We start from the raw sequence: 13,840 nt of genomic DNA, 5'->3' as shown, positions 1-13,840 counted from the left end.
TTTTTTTCTGCTAAAAATGCTCACTTTATAATTGTAATAGGTCAACTAACTTTTGGTAGGGTTACACCTAAAGTTGTACCGTATGCATCTAATGTTGTACTGGTTCAACATGTATAAGAATTGGAAAACCCGGACCTAGACCTGGTAAGCCTCAACAGGTGTGGTTTTCTGTCAAACCGGTTTGGTCCGACCCGGTCCGGTTCGGTCCAAGTATAGTGTATGGTGTAAGTATATGTATGTATTCCAATAAGGTTGTAGGGTAGGGGCACACTAAATAATACTGAAATATACTATAGGGCATAGGCATGGATGATAGTCACATAAATAATATTGCGACAAATATTCAAAATAAATGTTTCAAAGCATAAAAGGGATGAGTTAGCATTTAGCAGATCAAATGAGTGGATGGATTGGATTTGAATGGTTACATCTGTGGTTTAATAGATCAACTAAATATGTGTGGTGGGGGTGGAGGTGGATGTGGATCCGTTAGATGGATCAAATTCAGACTTGGCTAAACAGAAACCCATATCAAGGTACAAGGTTAATGATTTTAAACCTGGAGAAATCAGTTGCGCCAACTGCAACTACATTCAATGATAAAGATTAAAAAAAAAAGATTAGATTTCAAATATCTTTCTATTTTTTCCACTTATTATCTTCCCACATACTTAGGATTGTGACACATATCATATTTAATAAAATTTTATTACATTTGTTGTTGTCGAAAAATGATAGAAAAAAAAAGTATATTTAATTTCTCAAAATAAATAGTTGGGAATAGAAACTAAGTGGGAAAATGACTTAGGAGGGTAAGTAACTTTTATCCGTGTTCACATATTGACAACTTCTTCTTCTTTGTACATAGTAAAGCAACCAACTTGTTTTAACTGTTTAAATTACAACAATATTACCGTCTAATACCTGTTTTAACCGGTAACTCAAAAGGAAAATGACTTAGGAGGGTAACTACCTCTTATCCGTGTTCACATATTGGCAACTTCTTATTTTTTGTACATAAAAAAAGCAACTAACTTGTTTTAACTGTGTAACATCCCAAAAATCATGACTAAAAATTTCTTTTTTAATTTAATACTAAAACCATAATTATCAAACCATTAATTTAATACTTCGGCATTGGGCCTCGCTCGGCATCAGGCCTCGCCTGACATCGAGCCCCGCTCGGTATACAGATCTGTATCTATTAGGCCCCGCCTGTCTCCGAGCCCCGCCCGCTAAACACATACAATCATATAACATGCTAACACATAAAGAAACATACTCTACTATATCCATTTCCTAAGAAACATACTCTGTTAATAATGAGATATGGAACTTCGTCCGTACTCAGCTAGTTCCAGCCAAGACTTCAACATTGCAAGGTGAGTCTCCTCACTGTTTGAATGGATCTAAGGCTACAATGCCAGCCCATGTAGTCTATGAGTAGGAAGACCCGAGGGTTAGCCCTAGGCATTGTATGCTAATATGTTATTCCAGACCAAGGTTTGATGTCGGGCTGGTGCCCGAGGAATGTTTGCATGTTAGATTATACTTGTTGTCTGTGTGATACTTGTATGTGCCTGGTAGAGAGGTGAGTGTGGGCGAGGTCTCGTATCTCATCACTAGCTGAGTATGTATGATGTTCAATATCTCATTATTAGCAGAGTATGTTTCTTAGGACATGTATACAGTAGAGTATGTTTCTTTATGTGTTAGCATGTTATATGATTGTATGTGTTTAGCGGGCGGGGCCCGGAGACAGGCGGGGCCTAAGAGAGACAGATCTGTATACCGAGCGGGGCTCGATGCCGGAGTATTAAATTAATGGTTTGACAATTATGGTTTTAGTATTAAATTAAAAACGAAATTTTTGGTCATGATTTTTGGGATGTTACACAGTTAAAACAAGTTAGTTGCTTTCTTATGTACAAAAAATAAGAAGTTGGCCATATGTGAACACGAATAAGAGGTAATTACCCTCCTAAGTCATTTTCCCTTTGAGTTACCTGTTTTAGCCGGTAATATTGGTGTAATTTAAACAGTTAAAACAAGTTAATTGTTTTATTATGTACAAAAAAGAAGAAGTTGCCAATATGTGAACACGGATAAGAGGTAGTTACCCTCCTAAGTCATTTTCCCAAACTAAGTGGATATACACGGAGGGAGCCAAGTCAAAATGTCCACAATAGAGTGTAATGGTGTAACTTGTAAAACCGGGCTCGTTAGCCTTTTTCAACATATTTATTATTGTAATAATATTATAAAGGATATTAGGTGTAAAATTCATGTATACACGGGTTGATTAAAAAATTTAAAAAAATTAAAATGTAAATAATAAGTATTTTTTAAAATAAAAATTTGAAATAATGAATGAAGAAACATATTAATTGCAATTTAGTATAATATTTATTACATTTGATACTTTACATATATAACTATAAGTATTATATGACTTTTTTATTTTAAAAATTAGAAAAAACCATAAATTGACATGTAGATATTATTTATTTAAAACTGATCACAAAATAACAAGTGTCAAAACTCATTAGAAAATAACATGTAACAAAATTATTTTCATTTATTATAGTCAAGCTTAACGAGCCATGGCGAGCCATGACGTTTTTCAAGGCGTGATGTAAGACGGTGATTTTATATTAATTTAAAGTTATATTACCACATAAATATAAATTTATATTCAATATAACTACTTTTTAGAAGTGTTAGATCAATAATTAATAACAAAAAGTTAACAAAAACCACAATACTTGTATCTCCGATTAGAAAAGACATAACAAAGAGCAAAAAAACATGTCTCAAACAAAAAAACACGCGTCATAACACGCCATAACTCGCCATGGCGCGCTATATCACGCCTTACCAGACGCCACGCCTAACAACAACGTTATAAACAATTCAAGTGTATTCTACATAATTTCAAAATCGTTTGGTAAATTTCATATAAATAATTTTTTTTGTGTTATATTGTCTATAACAAAATATTAATAAATTATAAAGTTAATCCCTAATATTACAACATGTTAATGTTAATGTTAATTGATTATTTCTTATTTAATATCAATTGTCCTTTGTTGCAATTCTTTATTTTTTTGTACACTTCATTGTAAACTTCCTTCACTTTATATACTCATCAGATCCACTCGTATTAGGATAAAGTTGTAATTACCAATTTTACACATGGTATCAAAGCCAATTATCTTTGACCATTCCTTTTTCCACTTGTTCTGGTTCCTCTTTATTCTCAATCTCTTTCTCATTCTCCTTTCTTTTCCAGCAACTATGTCTTCCTCCTCTGCTGATCATTCCCTCCCCATGAATACCCTCATCCATATGATCACAATCAAGTTATCCTGCTCAAACTACTTGATGTGGAAAAATCAGATGTTATATCTCTTTGCTTATCAGAACCTTCTTCCTCACATCGACGACTCTTCAGTCGCCCCTTCTCTTGAAATTCTAATCGATGACAAGTCCAGCCCCAATCTTCTCTATACTGCCTGGACAATTGGTGATCAACGAGCTGTTTATTCTTCACACCTCCCTTTCTGAGGAGGCAGTCGCTGAAATTATTGGTCTTCCATTTGCACGTCACATCTGGATGGTGCTTTAGACTGCTTACAACAACTCCTCGGTTGAAAGGATCCAAAACTTGCGTGACCAACTCCGCCAATCGATGAAAGGTGCATCTTTTGTTGCGGAATTTACCCGTTATTTTAAGGGATTTTGTGATCAATTGGCGACAATAGGACATCCCATTGATGACTCGGAAAAGTTACATTGGTTTTTGTGTGGGTTAGGGCCCTCGTTTGAAACCTTCTCAAGTGTTGTGCGAACCACTCAACCAATGCCTTCTTTTCGTAACCTCTTGGCTCAAGCCGAGAGCCACAAATTATTTCTGAAGTCGCTACATGGTTCCACCCATACCATTGCTGCTTTCTCTGCGGTTCGCCCCTCAATTGCCTCCCCAAATAAACCTCGCACTAGCATCCGATCATTACGTGGCGGTTCTCAGGGTGGTCCACGACATTCTAACGGTCAATTATGTCGTACTGATGGTCACTATGTAAATGTTTGTCCCCAACTTTCAAGTTTTGTTGCTAAAACCACTATACCTGGTATCTATATTGCAAATGCCTTTCACGCTTAATGTAATATGGCTCCCCCACGCTCGGATTGGTATGTTGATTCCAGTGCTACCGACCACATGACACCGTCCTCAGATACAGTCTCCTCGGGTACTACGCAACCGTCTCCTGCCAATGTTACTTTTGGGAATGGTAATTCGCTTCTTGTTTCCCATATAGGTCACACTATGTTCATAATGGTTTTTGTTTGAATGGTGTGTTGATTATCTCACAACTAATGGAAAACTTACTTTTTGTTAGTAAATTGACTACTAATCATCATTTGGATGTGTTATTTTCCCATCCTAATTTCTATATTCAGGACTGTTGCACGAGACAAGTCCTATCCCAAGGCTGATGTGAAATCGGGTTATATGTGCTCCATTCTTCTCCTCAAGCCCTTGTTGCTTCATCCTTAAAGGTGTCATTTGAGTTATGACATTTATGGTTGGGTCAAGTGGCTCTCGACACTATTTTGCTTTTAAATAAAATGGGGTGTTTATATGTCACTTTTATACTACCTAAACCTATTTTGTGTTTAACTTGTCAAATGTCTAAGGAAAAATGATTATCTTTTGAATTTAATGAAAAGCGGGCTTTATACCCACTTGACTTGGTCCACTGTGATTTATGGGGGCATACCTAGTTATGTTTGTTGATTGCTATCCCTTTTTTGTGTTCGCCTTCCCGTTTTGGTTGGTTATATCCTTTAAAAGCGAAATCTGGATTTCATGTTATCTTCTCCAAATTCATAAAATTTGTGCAAACACAAATTTCAAGAAAAATCAAGGTTTTTCAAAGTGACGGCGACACCGAGTTTGTTAATCATTATGTTCGTCACCTACTTGAAGAAAATGACATGCTACATCGCTTATCATGTCAGTATACCCCCCAACAAAATGGTTGGTTTGAACGAAAGCATCGACATGTTGTTGAAACAGTATTGGCTATGCTTTTTAATGGTCATGTTTTGCCGGCTATTGGCTTTGGGCTTTTCCTGCGCAACTTAGGTGGAAGGTTAAAAAGGCCTCCTTCCGGGGGGTCCGAGCCATCAGTGAGATACCACTCTTATTGGGTAGATGCTTTTAGCTCAACTATTTATATTATTAATCAGCTTACCACTCCGGTATTAGACGACAAATCTCCTTTTGAAGCTTTTTTCTAGACAACCGACATACGATAATTTTCGTACCTTTGGTTGTTGTGTATTTCCATATCTTCGGGACTATGTCGCTGACAAACTCACTCCTCGTTGCATACCGTGTGTTTTTATGGGATACTCATCAAAATATAAAGGCTATAGGTGTCTTGACCCAACTACGTTCCATATATATATATTACTCGCCATGCTTGTTTTGACGAGTCCATGTATGTAACGCCCGGGTTTCAGGGCTAAGCATTTTTGTCAATGTAATAGTCTAGGTCAACTCTTGTAACTCTTTTTGAAGTAATAAAGATGAAATATTTGAGTATTATGTGAATTATATGTGTTTATTATTTAATTATAAATGTATAATTAATAAAGAATAAAAAATGAGCGTCAAAAATTAAAGTGTGAGATAATCCCGATATCTCTACATAAAGTTGTAGAATATGTCTCAAGGTTTCCGTGTATATAAGGAACGCCGAAATCCGAGTTATAACGAAGAAGTTATGACCCGTCGAAGTTTCACGACAGAACCGGCACGATACCGGGAAGCGTGAATAGTGAATTTTCGATAGAGCGAGATTTAGCCTTAGTGATCTAAACGAAAGTCGTAGAATATGTTAAACTAAGAACATCGATAAAAAGAACGCCCAAATCTGACTTCGTATGAAGAAGTTATGAGATTTTAAACAGACCAATCCTGTCCCGGCTTGTTAAAAATATAACTTTAAAAATAAAGTCAAAATTAGCCGACGGAGTCTAAACGAAAGTTGTAGAGTACGTCTTCACCTACGCGTGGATATAAAGAACGTCAAAAACGGAGTTCGTATGAACGAGTTACAAATTATAATAGCATATTTACGTATTAAAATAAAGTATAAATCATGTATACATACACATATATATACATATGTATATATCATTAGAAAGGTATCGACGATGCGGTCATTATAAGACTAATGTTGAGTTCTTTCGACATTAGTTTAGTACAAATATCATTAAATCCATTTATAATAGTATTATAGAGGGGTGTTTAGTTGTTTATATAACTAAAAGGTCATTAAGTAATTATGGAGGGTAGTTTTTGAAAATTCAATTAGTATAAATAAGAGCATTGGGCTCTCATATTTCTTGCACCATTCTCTTGATTCAAGAGTCTTTCTCTTCTTATCCCCCGAGCATTTCGGTCCCTCGTGATTCGACTTCTCTTTCTGTAGCTTAGTATAGTAAGGTGAGCGCTGAAGCGCTGCACGAATCTTTCTTAGAAAGATTCAGCGATGAAGTTCTGCCCCTGCAGAGCCCAACTCCTAGCTAAAACCCCCTTGTAAGTAAGTTATGCTTACCTTATTTTAATATAGCTTATATTTAAAATTAGTATTGTTATTATGAACTTATAATAAATATTTGAGCTATTATTATAACTTATATAAGTGTCGTTATAATATTTTTTTTAACTACTCGCGGTACGGGGAATCTGGTTTAAAGGGCCGCATAGGGTTGTTGGATTTCAGAAGTGCTATATGCCAAAATGGTCCTGCCCTCCGGTGTTTTATGTCTGGCCCCTGTCTGTACATAGTGGTTGGAAAATATTGTTTAACGCTTATATAATAATAATAATAATACTAAGACTAATAGTTGGTCACGGTAAATATTAGACTAAAATTTAGCGATAATAATGCTAGGTTTCGTCGAAGGAAAATAGAATCGTTAGAAGCAAGCGCTGCCCGATTTTGGAATCATCACCTTAACAAGTGAGTGCATAGTTACTTTCAACTTACACATAGATATGAAGTATTTTATATAAATTACGTGCTATGTGTGCATATTATCTGAATACTTGCTATCTATGCTAGATGAACGTTGTTATACATGTTTTCAATGATTTAAACTGTATATGTATTTTATATCTACGAAAATGTTGGGGTAAAACATGGGTAGATGCAATAGGTGATGTGTGATAAAATGATGAGAGGCCTCGATGTTGATGTTGTTGATTCTGTCATCTAGCGGAGTATGGATGACGACCACGGACTCTTCTAGACAGTCTAGTGGAACACTAGCAGGCTCGCAACCTGTAGGTGTTTGTGAACGATATGTTCACCGGTGTACTCCATCCCCCACATGGTTTCCTTTAGGACATTTATTGCTGAGGAATCCCCTTAGCAGTAGTGTCCGTCCCGATGATGATCCTTAGGCTAGGTCCCTTATGATAGGTGTTTAGGGACGTAAAGTGAGGATAACGGGAACGGGTAATCGGGTTATTGTTGATCGATGAAATTAATAAACTTATTTATTGTGGGTTGAAAACCCTATGTGCTCACCAGGCTCCCAAGCCTGACCCACTCAGTTTTATGTATTACAGCTAGTGGCGCATGAGCATAGGTGTGATGTTTTGGACGAGGGATTACGGATATAGGCCTGTAGGTATGAAATAATGTAGTAAGGCTTATATTGTACTGTTTATGCTTTTGATCTGTACGAACATGACATCCCGAGTCTTTTAATGAAATACATTTCTATGGAAATGCTTTTGATAAATCTTTATCATATTTTTGTTTTGGGACAAATTCCGCAACACTTTCATTTAAAATGTAACTCTGATTTTTAAACAAAGCATAAACAAACCGGTCTTTTCTGGCCGTGATTTTGGGGATGTCACAATGTATCCATTTGCCGACACAAACTCAACAACCAATTTCAACAACCTACCTTTGGGCTACTTCATGATGGATTTATTGTTGGTTTCACCCATCCCCGTTCCCACTGTTTTCTCGAACCAACACCCCCTTCACATTCTCTTGGATGCAACTATTGTGATGATGCTACACCTCCACCTACTGAACCAACTTCGTCAACGCATCCGCCTACTAGTGAGCCCACTTCACCGGTCTCACAAGATACCGAGCTGCAGTCTGATGGGCCATCTTCCTCCATTCCCATGGATACTCGTGTTCCACTTCTTTTTTTGTATCATCTAATGACTACATGTGCAAAAGCGGGTATGTTCGAGCCTAAACATAGGGCTGATTTAGCTTTTGCTACTATCAACCCTATCTATACAATGTTATTTGCAACTTCCGATCCTAAAGGTTTCAAAACAGCTGCTAAATCAGTTCATTGGATGGAGGCGATGCAAAAAGAAATTAATGCTCTCCATAACAACAACACATGGACACTCGTTCCTCACCCTTCCACTCACAATGTCATTGGTTCCAAATGGATGTATTAGATAAAGTATTTATCTAACGACTCTATTGACCGACACAAGTCATGTGTCGTTGCTCAAGGCTTTAGTTAAACCTATGGGCTTGATTACTCTCAAACCTTTAGTCCTGTGGTCAAAACAGCTACTGTTCGCATCGTTCTTTCCTTCATTGTTATTCATGGTTGGAAGTTGCATCAACTTGACGTTAATAATGCCTTTCTTCATGGTAAGTTATGCAAACTTGTGTACATAGAACAACCACCGAGATTTGTTGATTCACACTTTCCTAATCATGTATTTTGGTTAAATAAATCTCCGTATGGGCTCAAATTGGCTCCTCGTGCTTGGTTCCAACATATTAGCAATTTTCTCCTACATAATGGGTTTCAACGCATGCGCTCTACCCCTCCTTATATGTCTTCTCACAAGATGGTTGCCTCATATATATACTTGTATAGGTTGATGATCTTATCCTCATAGAGAATTATGCTTCTGTGTTATGTTCCTTTATCTCTCGCTTAAATTTCGAATTTTCCATCAAGGATTTGGGAGATCTAAATTACTTTCTTGGTGTTTAAGTTACTCGGACGAATGATGCATTGTTTCTTTCTCAATCTAAATATGCTAAGGAGGTTCTTGAACAAGTTGATCTTTTAGACTTCAAACCACATTTGGTAGCGAATAAGACTTTCACATCTCTTGGTGAACCTTGCAAGGATGTCACTAAGTACTGGTTTCTCGTGGGTGGGGGGGGGGACTTCAGTACTTGACCATTACTTGGCCTAATATCTCGTATGCTGTTAATCAAGAAAGTCAGTACCTGCAGGCTCCTACAATCCATCATTGAAGCTTGTCAAACGGACCCTTCGATATGTGAAAGGCACTTTGGCCTTTGGTCTTACTTTTTCTCGTCCTACCCATACATCCATTTCGGGCTACTCGGATGGGGATTGGGCTCGTTGTTTGGAAACCCGTCGTTCCACGTATGTCTATTCCATATTTCTTAGAAGAAACTTGGTCTTTTAGAGTGCCAAGAAACAACCTACTATTACCCATTCTAGCTGTGAGTCTGAGTACCAGGCTATGACAAACACTGTTGCCAAAATCATTTCGATTAACCTCCTCTTACGTGAATTACATGCTTTACCATTGGATTAACCTACGTTACTTTGTGACAACCGCAATGGACTCTTTCTCACTCAAAGTCTTGTCGCTCACAAACAGGAAACACATATAGATTTGGACTATCATTTCATTCGCGTATTGATTGTGTCCGGGACTCTCCATACTAAATTTATTCCAACCGAGCTATAGGTGGCCGATATCTTCACTAAGGGTCTTCCTCGATCGCAATTTAAGTTGTTTCGATCCAAGATATGTCTCGCTCCGCCACTGTCTCGCTTGCGGGGGGATGTTAATGTTAATTGATTATTGATTATTATTGTTCTTTGTTGTAATTCTTTCTTTGTACACTAAATTGTAAACTTCCTTCATTTTATATACTCATCAGATCCTCGAGTATTGGGATAGAGTTTCAATTACCAATCGTACACACAAAAATCTATCGAAGATAATCGGAGAAATAAGCATCGTTTTAGAAAATTTAACAAAATAAACATGTTGTTCGCTAAATTAACAATTTTATTTAGTTATTTAACAATTATTATATTTAATTATTTTATATAAATATCTTTAAAAATGATATCATTACATTGATCTTTATATTTGAGTTTCATATGATTAAAAGTTTAAAACTACATAAATTTTTGATTTAAAATTATTTTTAACTATTATATGATTAATATTATTTTATTTCAACAGTTTGCAAATGTTAAAAAACAAACAACTTCTTATTATAATTTGTAAACGTTTTGTCCACCTTTTGTGACACATACGATTGCAGATATAGTCCACATCCTACAAATATTTTAAGTTCGAAAAAACAAACTGACACCTAACAAAATAAAACTAATAATAGTTAATAATAGTAGCTTATATCCTTAACCTTTTTATAAAATCAAACCCGGTAAATAAAGTTAATAATTGAGGGTGGGTCCCTTACGTATTAGTATGGGCCTCTTCATTCGATTTTTTGGATTTGTGCTTCTTTCAGCATAGTGGAAGTGGATCCTGTAAGACCCGTGATATGCAATTATGCATGGCCATCCAAGACCGTCATATGCATGGGTAACTATGCCGTCGCCATGTCATCGTGGCAATCAAATCAACTTTCATCGATCATATATTCATATATCAAAAAGTAATATATATATATATATATATATATATATATATATATATATATATATATATATATATATATATATATATATATATATATATTCATGTGTTCCTAGCATCTATTGTATGCTTGTAAATATAAATCTAGACTAACGGATGAAATATAATCAATTGTCACAAATTTATGATATTACAATGGGATAACATGTACCATATAATTATATAAATTTCAACATAAAAGTAATTTGGACAATTAATTATATTTAAAAAAGGAATTTTTTGGATTTTAGAGACAATTAATCTCTTAATGTTAAAATTTTGAATTTTTTTAAATTAATTCATTTTTAATTCTAACGTAATTTGTAAAAATAACTGGTTTTATTCCACCAGGATGTTTTTTTGTTATAATGATGTTCTCTCATAATTTTATTCTGTTAGAATATTATTGAAGAATCACATATTCTTGAATCTCTGGTTGAAGAATAACAACATTTTAATATATTCTTATATATCCGAACATAAATACAAATACATATATATTCTTACAGATTAATAGTTTTATACATTTTAATATAATTATACATATTCTAAAAGAATATCAACAAAAATGAATAAAATTTTTAAAAAAATAACAACATGCTTAAAGTGTGAGTGTGATCAATCTATTATGCATTCTTCAAGTTATTCCTATCAGATCTGCAACACATTCTTCCATCCATTCATATCACATGTATAACAAAAACTAAGAATGGTTAAAAGCATGTTATCACTTTATATATTCTGACAAAATATGTAATGCCCGGATCCTGGTATGTATTTTAAAATAAATTATTCATTTTTGCAAAGGGACTCAACAAGTTGGAGGCCTCAAACTCGTCGAGTAGGAATGAAATTTGGACGTGAGGTTTGAAGTCTACTCGATGTGCCAAGAGCCTCAACTCGACGAGTAGGGCTGCCAGAGTGAAACCCTAATTTTCAGGGTTTGCACCCTATTTAAACACCTTAACCTCTAAATGGTGGCCTCATTTGTAGCCTCTATCACCCCAAACCCTAGCCACGAAACCCTAATCCACTTTTGAGTGCTTGTGAGCCATTGTTGTGTGTTCTTAGTGAGTTTGAAGCATGAGAAGGAAGGAGAAGCTTGGGAATTCAAGAGGAAGCTAGTAGATCCAGAGTTTAAGCTGCATTTCTGACTCATTTGAGGTATAAACTTGATACCTTTGCTTTCCATTGCTTAAATCTTCATTTAGGGTTGTATTTTGTTACTTTTGGGCCATATTGATGTCATTCTTGGTATTTGAGTGCATCATGACGTTGTGACTTCAGATCTAGGCACTCATGAGCTTATGAGGCTTAAAGTTGCAAGCTTTATCAAGCCTTGGCCCTTCCCCATGCCCTAGAACTCTTATATAACTTAGTTTTAGTTTTTCTAGCTTCATGACACCAAGCATGGACGTAAAGTTAGCAAATTTACGTGGAAACTTAGTCCTAGGGGACCAGATCCGTGGTTTGGAAGCATTGGACTCGACTGGAAGCGACTGAATGGGTGTAGACTAGGGGGACTCGACGAGTTGTTCATGCAACTCGGCGAGTTGGATTGTGATCCCCAACCTTTTCTGTAACTGAGCAAACTCGTCGAGTCTAGGAGATGACTCAACGAGTTGGCCATGGTTTTTTGGTTGTGAAGATTGAAGAACTCGACGAGTTCAAAGAAGAACTCGACGAGTTGTGAGCGAAATGTCTCGACTCTGTTATGAGGAAGAACTCAACGAGTTCATGAAAGAACTTGACGATTTGGATCGAGATTTCTAGGGTTTTATGGATTATGGAACCCGAAGAGTTGATGAACCAACTCAGCGAGCTGAGTCAACCAGGATGTTGACAATGACAAAGATTTTGACTTTGACCATTGACCAAAGTTGACCCTTAGAAGGGTTATGAGTATGAAAAGGGCAATTAAAAGAAATGTTTATGTGTAGCAGTCGGAGAGGGGTTGATTTTAGAGTAGGAGCTTTTTCAGCTATTTCCCAGTTATCAAGGTGAGTTACCTTCCAGTAGAAGTGGGTTGAAGGCACCAATATCGGCCCACTAGTAGTTGAATATAGTTGAGATGATTGTCTTTGTGATAATTGTCTGGTATGCCACTATATGTTATGCTTTATGTGTTAGTATGCTATGATATTATGTGATAGTGGTAAGAAGGGTAGGTTAGACCCCGTAGTCGGTTGAGATAAACTGGTAGGTTGGTCGGACACCCATATATGTATAACAATATGTTATGCTATGTTATTATGTGGTAGTGGTAGGGGTGAAATAGTCCCCGTAACCGGTTGAAATAAACCGGAAGGTAGGTCGAGCACCCATATATGCTTGGCGGGGGTAGGTCGGGCACCCCGGTATGCCTAACAAGGATAGGTTAAGCACCCATATATACTTAGCAGGGTAGGCCGGGCACCCTGATATGCCTGGAAGTATGTTTATTGTATGGTATGTGATATGATGGGGGAACTCGCTAAGCTTTGTGCTTACAATTTTCAGTTTTTGTTTCAGGTCCTTCTTCTTCGAAGGGAAAGGAGCCGGCACGATAGCAGTGCATCACACACATGATTTTCCGCACATGAGATTCTTGGGATTTGTACCCTGACATTATTTTCCTATGATATGTTTTGAGATGGATGACTTATGGTTTTCATGATATGAGATAACATTGATGACATTTTCTGTAATTTGTTTTATGAATCTTTAAATTAAAAATAAAATTTTTGGTCTTGAAATTTGGGATGTTACTGATGGGTTTTAAGCACTACAACATTCTTATGGTGTACATGCAACCCTAATGCATTAGATCTAGGTTTTTCTCAAGTTATACATGCAAATAATCATCCAAATCATAAACCCTAATACTAGTTTACATAATTTCGAAATCCATATGTAAAATAGGGTTTGGAACATTACCTCACTTGTTATGTAGCAATAACAAGAACTCCTTGACCTTTGAAAGCTTAGTGCCCCAAGTGTTGCACCTCTAATGGAGTCGCAAACACCCAGTGCAAGAGGAATGACTTAGGAGAGAAGGATTTTGGCCACCTTAGGGTTTCATAAAAC

At 36.3% G+C, this 13,840-nt stretch overlaps 1 long non-coding RNA gene across 2 annotated transcripts; it reads left to right on the top strand.

Annotated features, from left to right (window-relative positions):
• Positions 1 to 6,444: 6,444 nt before the first annotated feature.
• Positions 6,445 to 13,493, top strand: LOC128128047 (uncharacterized). Of its 2 annotated transcripts, none has more exons than XR_008225646.1 (3): positions 6,445 to 6,613; positions 6,972 to 7,040; positions 13,286 to 13,493. It is a non-coding gene; the product is annotated as an uncharacterized LOC128128047 (long non-coding RNA). The 2 variants fall into 2 exon arrangements; XR_008225647.1 differs by lacking the exon at positions 13,286 to 13,493 and adding an exon at positions 7,652 to 8,329.
• Positions 13,494 to 13,840: the final 347 nt, after the last annotated feature.

The sequence above is a fragment of the Lactuca sativa genome, chromosome 8 (assembly GCF_002870075.4).
Source record: "Lactuca sativa cultivar Salinas chromosome 8, Lsat_Salinas_v11, whole genome shotgun sequence".
Lineage (NCBI taxonomy): Eukaryota > Viridiplantae > Streptophyta > Magnoliopsida > Asterales > Asteraceae > Lactuca > Lactuca sativa.
This window is presented reverse-complemented; position numbering and strand designations above follow the sequence as displayed.